Source organism: Scyliorhinus torazame, chromosome 24 (assembly GCF_047496885.1).
Source record: "Scyliorhinus torazame isolate Kashiwa2021f chromosome 24, sScyTor2.1, whole genome shotgun sequence".
Taxonomy (NCBI): Eukaryota; Metazoa; Chordata; class Chondrichthyes; order Carcharhiniformes; family Scyliorhinidae; genus Scyliorhinus; species Scyliorhinus torazame.
Window position 1 is genome coordinate 33,257,922 of NC_092730.1, and position 13,566 is coordinate 33,271,487.

General features: G+C 46.2%; 1 non-coding gene across 1 annotated transcript; it reads left to right on the forward strand.

Moving 5' to 3' along the window:
- The first annotated feature begins 10,407 nt into the window (after positions 1 to 10,407).
- Positions 10,408 to 10,490, forward strand: trnal-aag (transfer RNA leucine (anticodon AAG)). The gene has a single exon. It is a non-coding gene; the product is annotated as a tRNA-Leu (tRNA).
- Positions 10,491 to 13,566: the final 3,076 nt, after the last annotated feature.

The following is a 13,566-nucleotide window of genomic DNA, read 5'->3' on the forward strand; positions in this document are numbered from 1 at the left end:
TTTGATAATGATCCCCATGGTAGGCTTATGCAGAAAGTAAGGAGGCATGGGATAGTGGGACATTTGGCCTGTTAGATAACGAACTGGCTAACCGATAGAAGTCAGAGAGTGGTGATGGATAGCAAATATTCAGCCTGGATCCCAGTTACCAGTGGCGTACCGCAGGGATCAGTTCTGGGTCCTCTGCTGTTTGTGATTTTCAATAATGACTTGGATGAGGGAATTGAAGGGTGGGTCAGTAAATTTGCAGACGATACGAAGATTGGTGGAGCTATGGATAGTGAGGAGGGCTATTGTCGGTTGCAAAGAGACATAGATAGGATGCAGAGCTGGGCTGAGAAGTGGCAGATGGAGTTTAATCCTGAAAAGTGTGAGGTTGTCCATTTTGGAAGGACAAATATGAATGCGGATTAATGGGTTAACGGTAGGGTTCTTGGCAATGTGGAGGAGCAGAGAGATCTTGTGGGCTATGTTCATAGATGTTTGAAAGTTGCCACTCAAGTGGATAGAGCTGTGGAGAAGGCCAATGGTGTGCTAGCGTTCATTAACAGAGGGGTTGCATTTAAGAGCCGTGTGGTGATGATGCAGCTGTACAAAACTTTGGTAAGGCCATATTTGGAGCACTCGGATACAGGACTCTGGCTGGGGTTCAAAAGGAGGAAACGCATGTCTTGTTTGAAATGAAACGACGATGAAGATTGAATTGAAGTCGATTTGTGCACGGAGCTTAATTTTGACGACGACGCATCAGGATGGCCAGGCGGTCTAAGATGCTGCGTTCAGCTCGCTGTCTCTTTTGGAGACGTGGGTTAGAATCTCTCTCCTGATATTCACTTTTCCTCCACCAGATTTAATTTCTCCAGACAGATTTTCAACCTCAGGAAGATCATTGGACAAGCGTTGGCCTGAGGTCATGGGATTCCTGCTTAAATACGCACAGCAAGACCCCACAGGCAAAAGCCCAGTTAATGACTCGATAATCTGCTTCACTGACTCTGGTTGAGGAATTCATATTGATCCCAGGACCCCGTGTAAAATTCGTCTTCTCAACTTATAAATAGTGTGGCTGGTTCGATTGTTCACATGCGTCCGAGAGGGGAAGTTGGGAACTCGGTTTCTATTGTGATTTATTGCTCGATAAACCTTATTTCCTTATTGCCTCACTGTGAGGTATTACTGGATATCGTTATATATCAATATTGCCCCTCTGTGGAGTACTACTGGATAACGTTTCCCGTGCAGCTTTGACAAATTGTCACGTGGACTAGAAACGTTAGCTCATTTCTCTCCCTCCAGATGCTGCCTGGCCTGCTGAGACTTTAAAGCATTTTCTCCGTGGTTCCCTATGTGTGAGCTTTACAATGTTGCACTGTGTCATGCTGTCTCCTTCATTCTTGGGACTAATGTCGGGATGAGACTGCAAGAAATTTCTGATAGGTATTTGCTGCAAAGCAAACAGGAACGTGTGTTATGTTTACTTTTGGTGCGTGGGAGAATGTAAATAGAAGAGAACAGCCTCGATTCCTCGTCCTCAGGGTAATGGCCCAGCACGGTTTCCCAACCGCACTCTGCTCCTTCAACCAGGAGGTACGTCATTACTGCCCTGCGGCAGCCACACAACTGTTCACTTCCTCATTTTTTCTTTCAACAAGAATACACGTTTGAGCACACTGATTCTGGTCAGCACAGTTCAGATAATTCAGTTTCGTGCTGAATGGTTGTTCTGTGAAGGTGACGTGATTTCTTCTGTGACGTTGTTCTGATGGGAAAGTGGGGAATGGCTGCAATCACCTTCATAGAATGACGTTCGGCGCGACAGATTCACCTCTCTGGGAACATTGATCACGTTGTTACTGATTTCTTCAAACTTTACCTCAAGTCCGACCCCGCAAAGAATCAACCACGAGCAGAGTGGCGCAGCGGCAGCGTGCTGGGCCCATAACCCAGAGGTCAATGGATCGAAACCATTCTCTGCAATTTATTTTCTAATTCACACCAAAAGCAAACAAGTCGCTATTTGTCAGCAACACATCTGCCTTTTTCTTTATTCGTATCAAAGTTTTGCTTTCAGTCTGATCCGCTCCTTGATACCTGTTCTTCAGCGACCCACAGTGCAGCGAGGTGACTAAGTTGACTTCTCCCAGAACACTCTTCTCCCTCTACTGGATGAACGTTCACCTGTTTGGACACTGGAGGATTTCTCTCGGCGACTTGTCTGTGCAAGCAGCACCGGAAGCAGCTGTGGAGAGAAATTCCAGTCGTCAGGATGCAACTCTCCAGTTGGATACTTCACGTCGCTCCGATCATAGACTCTCAGTGCCTTCGTGTGAGGAACGGATAGAAAGAATTCGGTCTTTGTTGATCGGAGCAACTGATCAATGCAGCAATGAGAAGCTGCTTAACCCCCAGCGGCTTGGGGAAGGATGTCACTCAGATACAGGACTCTGGCTGGGGTTCAAAAGGAGGAAACGTATGTCTTGTTTGAAATGAAACGACGATGAAGATTGAATTTAAGTCGATTTGTGCACGGAGCTTAGTTTTGACGACGACGCATCAGGATGGCCAGGCGGTCTAAGATGCTGCGTTCAGCTCGCATTCTCTTTTGGAGACGTGGGTTAGAATCCCACTCCTGATATTGACTTTTCCTCCACGAGATTTAATTTCTCCAGCAAGATTTTCAACCTCAGGAATTTCATTGGAAAAGCGTTGGCCTGAGGTCATGAGATTCCTGCTTAAATATGCACAGCAAGACCCCACAGGCAAAAGCCCAGTTAATGACTCGATAACCTGCTTCAGTGACTCTGGTTGAGGAATTCATATTGATCTCAGGACCCCGGGTAAAATTCGTCTTCTCAACTTATAAATAGTGTGGCTGGTTGGATTGTTCACATGCGTCCGAGAGGGGAAGTTGGGAACTCGGTTTCTATTGTGATTTATTGCTCGATAAGCTTTATTTTCTTATTGCCCCACTGTGAGGTATTACTGGATATCGTTATATATCAATATTGCCCCTCTATGGGGTACTACTGGATAACGTTTCCTGTGCAGCTTTGACAAATTGTCACGTGGACTCGAAACGTTAGCTCTTTTCTCTCCCTGCAGATGCTTTCAGACCTGCTGAGACTTTAAAACATTTTCTCCGTGGTTCCCTCTGTGTGAGCTTTACAATGTTGCAATGTTTCATGCTGGACGCTTTGTTTCAGGAGGCAGTCACACCCGGTAGAATAAGTACTGTTAATTCGGACAGTGGTCAGGGACAGAGTGGTGTGACTGCAAGGGAGGCATGTAGGAGGATCCTGAGTTTAGGAGTTGAGGAGCCTCTGCCCTTGACCTTGTCCAACAGGCAGGAGGTACTTACTCCCTGTGTGGATGAGGAAGAGGGCTGTAGGGAGGATGCGTTGACTGACCACTGCACCGTGGTACAGGAAGCCATTCAAGAGTGGCGAGCAAAAAGACAAGTGGTAGTTGTAGGGGATTCTATAATTAGCGGGATTGATGTCATCCTTTGTAAGCCAGATCGAGAGTCCCACATGGTATGTTGCCTGCCCGATGCCAGGGTGAGGGACATCTCTGATCGGCTTGAAATGATTTTGGAGAGGGAGGGGGAGGATCCAGTTGTTGTGGTCCACGTGGGGACTAACAACATAGGTAAGACTAGGAAAGAGCACCTGTTTGGGGATTATCAAACACTAGGGACTAAATTAAAGAACAGGTCTTCCAGGGTTATAATCTCTGGATTACTACCCGAGCCACGTGCCAATTGGCATAGGGTTGAGAAAATTAGAGAAGTTTCCCGCACTAAAGGAGTGGTGCGGTAAAGAGGGATTCCATTTCATGGGGCATTGGCATCAGTAATAGGGCAGGAGGGACCTGTACCGTTGGGACGGACTTCACCTGAACCATTCTGGGACCAGTGTTCTAGCGAATAGGATAAATAGGTTGGTCACAAGGACTTTCAACTAGCAGGTTGGGGGGAAGGGAAATGTAAAGCTATGGACAGTATGATGGTTAATGGAGATTAAGGCAGCAGGTTACGTGACAGGTTATTATGTAGAGATATGGGTTCAAAGACAAGGAAAAATGGGAGAAATGGTAAGAGGAAAAATAAATTGCGAAAAGTTACTGATCAAGGTGTTAGGATTCATAACAAAGACGTAAGAAACAGCATAAGTGTACTTTACCTGAATGCTCGGAGTATACGAAATAAGGTAAATGAGTTGATGGCGCCAATCATCGTGAATGACTATGATTTAGTGGCCATTCCTGAAACATGGTTAAAAGATGGTGACGACTGGGAGTTAAATATTCAAGGGATTCAGACTATACGAAAGGATAGAATGGACGGTAAGGGCGGTGGTGTAGCGTTGTTGTTTAAGGATGGCGTCCGGGCAATAGTAAGAGATGATATTGGTGCTATGGAGGACAAGGTTGAATCAATTTGGGTGGAAATCAGGAATAGTAAGGCGAAAAGGGCACTGATAGGAGTAGTCTATAGGCCACCAAATAGTAACAGGATGGTAGGGAAGGCAATAAGCAAAGAAATAACAGATGCATGTAGAAATGGTACAGCGGTTATCATGGGAGATTTTAATCTGCATATCGATTGGTTTAACCAGGTTGGTAAAGGCAGCCTTGAGGAGGAGTTTATAGAATGTGCCCGGGATAATTTCCTGGAACAGTATGTAATAGAACCTACAAGGGAACAAGCGGTCCTAGATCTGGTCCTGTGTAATGAGGCAGGATTGATTAATGATCTCATAGTTCGGGATCCTCTTGGAAGGAGCGACCAGAATATGGTGGAATTTAAAATACAGTTGGAGGATGACAAGGTAAAATCAAACACTAGTGTTTTGTGCTTAAACAAAGGCGATTACAATGGGATGAGAGAAGAACTAGCTAAGGTAGACTGGGAGCAAAGACTTCATGGTGAAGCAGTTGAGGAACAGTGGAGAACCTTCCGAGCGATCTTTCACAGTGTTTCGAAAAGGTTCATACTGACAAAAAAGAAAGACGGTAGAAAGGGGAAAAATCGACCGTGGATATCTAAGGAGGTGAGGGAGAGTATCAAATTGAAGGAAAAACATACAAAGTGTCAAAAATTAGTGGGAGACTAGAGGACTGGGAAGTCTTTAGGGGACAACAGAAAACTACTAAAAAAAGGCATAAAGAAGAGTAAGGTAGACTATGAAAGTAAACTGGCTGAGAACATAAAAGCAGATAGTAACAGCTTCTACAAATATATAAGACAAAAAAGAGTGGCTAAGGTAAATATTGGTCCTTTGGAAGACGAGAAGGGAGATTTAATAATAGGAGACGGGGAAATGGCTGAGGAGCTGAACAGGTTTTTTGGGTCAATCTTCACAGTGGAGGACACAAATAACATGCCAGTGACTGATGGAAATAAAGATATGATTGGTGAGGACCTTTGAGATGATTGTAATCACTAAAGAGGCAGTATTGGGCAAGCTAATGGGGCTAAAGGTGGACAAGTCTCCTGGCCCTGATGGGCTGCATCCCAGAGTGTTAAAAGAGATGGCTAGGGAAATTGTAAACGCACTAGTGCTAATTTACCAAAATTCACTAGACTCTGGGGTGGTCCCAGAGGATTGGAAAGTAGCAAACGTGACACCACTGGTTAAAAAAGGAGGTCGGCAGGAAGCGGGTAATTATAGGCCGGTAAGCTTAACTTCGGTTGTAGGGAAAATGGTGGAATCTATCATTAAGGATGAAATAGCGGGGCACCTGGAGGGAAATTGTCCCATTGGGCAGACGCAGCATGGGTTCGCAAAGGATAGTTCGTGTCTGACTAATTTGGTAGAATTTTTTGAGGACGTTACCAGTGCAGTAGATAACGGGGAGCCAATGGATGTGGTATATCTGGATTTCCAGAAAGCTTTTGACAAGGTGCCGCACAAAAGGTTGCTGCATAAACTAAAGATGCATGGCATTGAGGGTAAAGTGGTAGCATGGGTAGAGGATTGGTTAACTAACAGAAAGCAGAGAGTGGGGATCAAAGGGGTGTTTCTCTGGTTGGCAACCTGTAACTAGTGGGGTCCCTCAAGGATCAGCGTTGGGCCCGCAGTTATTCACAATTTACATAGACTATTTGGAGTTGGGGACCAAGTGCAATGTGTCAAAATCTGCAGACGACACTAAGATGAGTGGTAAAACAAAAAGTGCAGAGGATACCGGAAGTCTGTAGAAGGATTTGGATACGTTAGGTGAATGGGATAGGGTCTGGCAGATGGAGTTCAATGTTGCCAAGTCTGAGGCTATCCATTTTGGGAGGAATAACAGCAGAATGGATTATTATTTAAACGGTAAGATGTTAAAACATGCTGCTGTGCAGAGGGACCTGGGTGTGCTGGTGCACGAGTCGCAAAAAGTTGGTGTGCAGGTGCAACAGGTGATTAAGAAGGCTAATCGAGTTTTGTCTTTCATTGCTAGAGGGATGGAGTTCAAGACTAGTGAGTTTATGCTGCAATTGTATAGGGTGTTGGTGAGGCCGCATCTGGAGTATTGTGTTCAGTTTTGGTCTCCTTACCTGAGAAAGGACATATTGGCACTGGAGGGACTGCAGAGGAGATTCACTAGGTTGATCCCAGAGTTGAGGCGATTAGATTATGACGCGAGGTTGAGCACACTGGGACTGTACTCATTGGAGTTTAGAAGGATGCGGAGGGGATCTTATTGAGACATATAAAATTATGAAGGGAATAGATAGGATAGATGCGGGCAGGTTGTTTCCACTGGTCGGGGAAAGCAGAATCAGGGGGCATAGCCTCAAAATAAGGGGAGGTAGATTTAGGACGGAGTGTAGGAGGAACTTCTTCACCCAAAGGGTTGTGAATCTCTGGAATTCCTTGCCCAGTGAAGCAGTTGAGGCTCCTTCTTTAAACGTTTTTCAGAAAAAGATTAATACCTTTCTAAAGAATAAAGGGATTCGGGGATATGGTGAACGGGCCGGAGAGTGGAGCTGAGTCCACAAAGATCAGCCATGATCTCATGAAATGGCGGAGCCGGCTCGAGGGGCCAGATGGCCTACTCCTGTTCCTAGTTCGTATGTTCTTATGTCTTCTTCATTCATGGGACTAATGTCGGGATGAGACTGCAAGAAACATTCTGATAGGTATTTGCTTCAAAGCAAACAGGAACGTGTGTTATGTTTACTTTTGGTGTGAGGGAGAATGTAAATAGCAAAGAACAGCCTCGAATCCTCGACCTCAGGCTAATAACCCAGCACGCTTCCGCTGCCGCACTCTGCTCCTTAAACCAGGAGACACAACATTACTGCCCTGCGGTAGCCACACAACTATTCACTTCCTCATTTATTCTTTCAACAAGAACACACTTTTTAGCACACTGATTCTGGTCAGCATATTTCAGTTAATTTACCTTCGTGCTCAGTGGTTGTTCTGTGTAGGTGATGTGATTTCTTCTGTGACGTTGTTCTGATGGGAAAGTGGGAGTGACTGGAATCACATTCATAGAATGAAGTTCGGGAAGAAAGTTTCACCTCTTTGGGAACGTTGTTCACGTTGTTACTGATTTCTTCAAGCTTTGCCTCAAGACCGACGCCGAAGAGCGTCAACCACGAACAGAGTGGCGCAGCGGAAGCATGCTGGGCCCATAACCCAGAGGTCGATGGATCGAAACCACCCTCTGCTATTTGTATTCTCACTCACACCAAACGGAAACAAGTTGCTATTGGTCAGCAGCACATCTGCGATTTTCTTTATTGGTATCAAAGTTTTGCTTTCAGTCTGATCCGGTCTTGGACACCTGTTCTTCAGCTACCCACACTGCAGTCGATGTGACTAAGTTGACTTCTCCCAGAACACTCTTCTGGCGCCTCTACTGGGTGACCGTTCACCTGTTTGGACACTGGAGGGGTTGTTCGGCTCCATGTCTCTGAAACCAGCACAGGGAGCAGCTTAGGAGAGATATTGCAGTCGCCAGAATGCAACTCTCCAATTGGATACTTCACGTCTCTCAGATCTTAGACATTTAATACCGTCGTGCGAGGAACAGGTTGAGCGGGAATTTGGTCCTTGTTGATTGGAGCAAACTGATGAATGCAGCAATGAGAAGATCCTTAACCCCCAGCAGTTTGGACAAGATGGCACTCAGATACAGGACTGCCTGGGGTTCAAAATTAGGAAAAGCATATCTTGTTTGAAAGGAAATGACGATGAAGATAGAATTTAAGTCGATTTGTGCACGGATCTTAAATTTGACGCGAGAGCATCAGGATGGCCGAGCGGCTAAGGAGCTACATTCAGGTCGCAGTCCCTTCTGGAGGCGTGGGTTCCACTCACACCCCTGATTTTGACTTTTCCTCCACGAGGTTAAATTTTTCCAGGAAGATCCAATAGCTCCCTTTCAGTGGAAAAACATTGGTCTCAGGGCATCAGATTCCGCTTAAATACGCACAGCAAGACTCCACAGGCAAAAGCGCAGTTAATGACTCTATAACCTGCTTCAGTAAACTGGTTGAGGAATGAATATTGATCCCAGGACTCCGGGACAAATTCGTCTTCATTTCTTGTAAGTAGTCTGGCTGGTTGGATTGTTCACATCCGTCCGAGAGGGAAAATGGGAAATCTGTTTCTATTGTGATTCATTGCTCGATAAAGCTTTATTTCCTTGTTGGCCCCCTGTGAGTTATTACTGGATATCGTTCTATATCTATATTGCCCCTCTGTGGGGTACTGCTCGATAACGTTTCCGTCCAGCTTTGACAAAGGGTCACCTGGACTCGAAACGTTAGCTCTTTTCTCTCCCTTCAGATGCTGTCAGACCGTCTGAGACTTTAAAGAATTTTCTCTGTGGTTCCCTATGTGTGAGCTTTACAATGTTGTAATGTGCCATGCTGCCTCCTTCATTCCTGGGACTAATGTCAGGATGAGACTGCAAAAAGTTTCTGATAGGTATTTGCTGCAAAGCAAACATGAATCTGCGTTATGTTAACTTTTGGTGTGAGGGAGAATGTAAATAGCAGAGAATAGCCTCGATTCCTCTACCTCTGGCTAATGGCCCAGCACGCTTCCACTGCGCACTCTGCTCCTTAAATCAGGAGCTACAACATTACTGCCTTGCGGTAGCCACACAACTATTCACTTCCGTATTTTTTCTTTCAACAGGAACACACTTTTGAACGCACTAATACTGGTCAGCATAGTTCAGATAATTTATTTTCGTGCTGAATGGTTGTTCTGTTAACGTGATGTGATTGATTCTGTGACGTTATTCTGATGGGAAAGTGGGGAGTGACTGGAATCACTTTCATAGAATGAAGTTCGTGACGGAAGTTTCACTCTCTGGGAACATTAATCACGCTGTTACTGATTTCTTCAAATCTTGCCTCAAGTCCGACCCCGAAGAGAGTCAACCACGAGCAGAGTGGCGCAGCGGAAGCGTGCTGGGCCCATAACCCAGAAGTCGATGGATTGAAACCATCCTCTGCTATTCGTGTTCTCACTCACACCAAACGGAAACAAGTTGCTATTTGTCAGCAGCACATCTGCGATTTTCTTTATTGGTATCAAAGTTTTGCTTTCAGTCTGATCCGGTCTTGGACACCTGTTCTTCAGCTACCCACACTGCAGTCGATGTGACTAAGTTGACTTCTCCCAGAACACTCTTCTGGCGCCTCTACTGGATGACCGTTAACCTGTTTGGACACTGGAGGGGTTGTTCGGCTCCATGTCTCTGAAACCAGCACAGGGAGCAGCTGTGGAGAGATATTGCAGTCGCCAGAATGCAACTCTCCAATTGGATACTTCACGTCTCTCAGATCTTAGACATTCAATACCGTCGTGCGAGGAACAGGTTGAGCGGGACTTTGGTCCTTGTTGATTGGAGCAAACTGATGAATGCGGCAATGAGAAGCTCCTTAACCCCCAGCAGTTTGGACAAGGATGGCACTCAGATACAGGACATTGGGTGGGGTTCAAAAGTAGCTAAAGCATATCTTGTTTGAAATGAAATGACGATGAAGATAGAAATTAAGTCGATTTGTACACGGAACGTAGTTTTGACGCCAGCGCATCAGGATGGCCGAGTGGCTGTGGCGCTGTGTTAAGGTCGCAGTCTTCTCTGGAGGCGTGGGTTCGAATCGCACTTTTGACATTAACTTTTCCTCCACGAAATGTTCAACCCCAGGAAGATCCAATACCTCACATTCAATGGGCAAGTGGTGGTACGGACTTTGTAGATTGGAGCAAACTGATCAATGCAGAAATGAGAGCTCCTTAACACACAGCGTCTTGGAGAAGGATGGCATTCAGATACAAGAGTCTGGCTGGCGTTCAAAAATATTAAAACCACATCTAGTTTGAAATGAAATGAAGATGAAAATTGAATTAAAATCGATTTGCCCATGGAGCATATCTTTGATCACAGCGCGTCGGGATGGCCGAGTGGTCGAATGCGCTGCGTTAAGGTTGTAGTCTCCTCTGGAGGCGTGGGTTCGAATCCCACTTCTGACATTAACTTTTCCTCCACGAGGTTACGTGTTTCCAGCTAAGCGTTCAACACCAGGAAAATCCAATACCTCCGATTCAATTGGGAAGCGGTGGCGTAAGGACATGAGATTCCTGCTCACATTCTCAAAGCAAGGCCCAACAGACAGAAGCCCAGTCCATGTCTGGATGATCTGCTCAGTGAGCCTGGTTGAGGAAATAATATTGATCGCAGGACGCCGGGTAACATTTCTCTTCTCTTGTTGTAAATAGTCTGGCTGGTTCGAATGTCGAGGTGTCTCAGTTGACCTCTCCTAGAATCCTATTCTGCCGCCTTTACTGGATGAACTTCCTGCTGTTTGGACACTTAAGGGTTCTTCGGCTACTTGTCTGTGACAGCAGCAGCTGTGGAGAGTGATTCGAGTCGCCAGAATGCAACTCTCCAATTGGATCCTTCACTCCACTCATATCTTACACTCTCAATACTTCGTGTGAGGAACAGGTAGGCGGCAGTTCGGATTTTGTTGATTGGAGAAAACTGATCAATGAGGAGGTCATTAACGAACAGGGGCTTGGAGAAGCATGGCTCTCCGATACAGGATTCTGTCTCGTGTTTAAAAATAGGAAAAGAGCATCAAGTTTGAAATGAAATGTCGGTGAGGGTAGAATTTAAATCGATTTGTGCATGGAGCATGTGTTTTGCCTGGCCGAGCATCGCAGGCGCAGCGTTAAGGTCGCAGGCTCCTCTGGAGGCGTGGGCTCGAATCCCCCTTCTGACATTAACTTTTCCTCCACGAAATGTTCAACCCCAGGAACATCCAATACCTCACATTCAATGGGCAAGCGGTGAGCTCAGGACATGGGATTCCTGCTTAAATTGGCACAGCATGACCCCACAGGCAGAAGTCCAGTTCATGACTGGATGATATGCACAGCGAGTCTGGTTGACAAATTAATATTGATCCCAGGACTCCGGGTAAAATTCCTCTTCTCTTGTTGTAAATAGCTTGTCTTGTTGGGTGGTCGAAGTGACTCAGTTGACCTCTCCCAGAAGCCTCATCTGCCGCCTTGACTGGATCAACTTCCTGCTGTTTGGACACTGGAGGGGTTATTCGGCTACTTGTCTGTGTAAGCAGCACCAGAAGCAGCTGTGGAGAGAGATTCCAGTCGCCAGTATACAACTGTCTAGTTGGATCCTTCACGCCGCTCGGATCATAGACTCTCTATACCTTTGTGTGAGGAACAGTAAGGCGGCAGTTCGGACTTTCTTGGTTAGAGAAAACTGTTCAATGCAGCAATGAGAATCTTCTTAAACACCACCGGCTTGGAGAAGGATGGCACTCAGACAAAAGACTCTGCTGGGGTTCAAAAATAGTAAAATCACATCAAGCTTGGAATGTAAAGACAATGAAGATAGAATTTAAATAGATTTGTGCACGGAGCATACATTTTGTCGCAACGTGGCAGGGTGGCCGAGCGGTCGCAGGCGCTGCGTTAAGGTCTCAGTCTTTTCTGGAGGCGTGGGTTCGAATCCCACTTCAGACATTAACTTTTCCTCCACGCAATGTTCAACCCCAGGAAGATCCAATACCTCACATTCAATGGGCAAGCGGTGAGCTGAGGACATGGGATTCCTGCTTGAATTCGTACAGCATGACCCGAAAGGCAGAAGCCCAGTTCATGACAGGAGTAGTTTAAATCCTGCCGGTGGCCAGGGACAGCAGGGTGCGACTGCAAGTCAGGCAGGTAACGGGAAGCAGCAGTCAGGAACTCAGGAGCCTCAGCACTTGACCCTGTCCAACAGGTATGAGGCACTTGCTCCCTGTGTGAATGGCGAACAGGGCTGCAGGAAGGATGAGTCAGCTGACCAGGGCACCATGGTTCAGCAGGCCATTCAAGGGGAGGGAGTAAATAGGCAAGTTGTAGTTGTAGGGGATTCTATTATCAGGGGGATAGATAGTATCCTTTGTGAGCAGGATAAAGGGTCCCACATTATAAGTTGCCTGCCCGGTGCTAGGGTGCGGGACATCTCTGACCGGCTTGAAAGGATACGGGTGAGGGAGGGGGCGGACCCAGTTGTTGTGGTCCATGTCGATACCAACAACATAGGAAAGTCTAGAAAAGAGGACCTGTTTAGAGATTATAAAGAGCTAGGATTCAAATTAAAAAACAGGTTCTCAAGGGTCATAATCTCCGGATTACTGCCCGAGCCACGTGCAAATTGGCAGAGGGAGGCAAGAATAAGGGAAGATAATACGTGACTGAAAGAGTGGTGTGGGAAAGAGGGGTTCCTTTTCATGGGACACTGGCATCAGTTTTAGGACAGGGGGACCTATACCGTTGGGATGGTCTCCACCTGAACCGAGCTGGGACCAATGTTCTGGCGAAAAAAGTAAATAGGGTGGTCAGTCGGACTTTAAACTAGAGAATGGGGGGGGGGGGTGCGAGGGGAGTCAGGGAACCATGAGGTGAAGTAATCAGTGGGAAGCGTAGCTGCTTAGGAATACAATAACGCACGAAAAGACAGAACTCAGGAGAGGTTACGATAGTTCCCGTCCCACAAAATATGACACAGTGTATGGAAAGCCTCAGTAAACCAAGGTCCACCACACTAAGAAAACAAAAAGGGACGGTCAATAGAGAATTAAAGGTGCTATATTTAAATGTGCGCAGTGTACGGAACAAGGTAGATGAGCTTGTGGCCCAGATTGTGACTGGCAGGTATGATGTGGTAGGCATCACAGAGACGTGGTTGCAGGGGGTTCAGGACTGGCATTTAAACCTCCAGGGATTCACAACCTATCGAAGAGACAGAGAGGTGGGCAGAGGGGGCGGGGCTGACTTGTTAATTAGGAATGAAATTAAATCGATAGCACTAAACGACATAGGGTCAGATGATGTGGAGTCTGCGTGGGTAGAGTTGAGGAACCACAAAGGCAAAAAAAACCCATAATGGGTGTTATGTACTGGCCTCCTAACAGTGGTCAGGACCAGGGTCACAAAATGCACCACGAAATAGAAAGTGCGTGTCAGAAAGGCAAGGTCACAGTGATCATGGGGGACTTTAATATGCAGGTGGACAGGGTAGATAATGCTGCCAGTG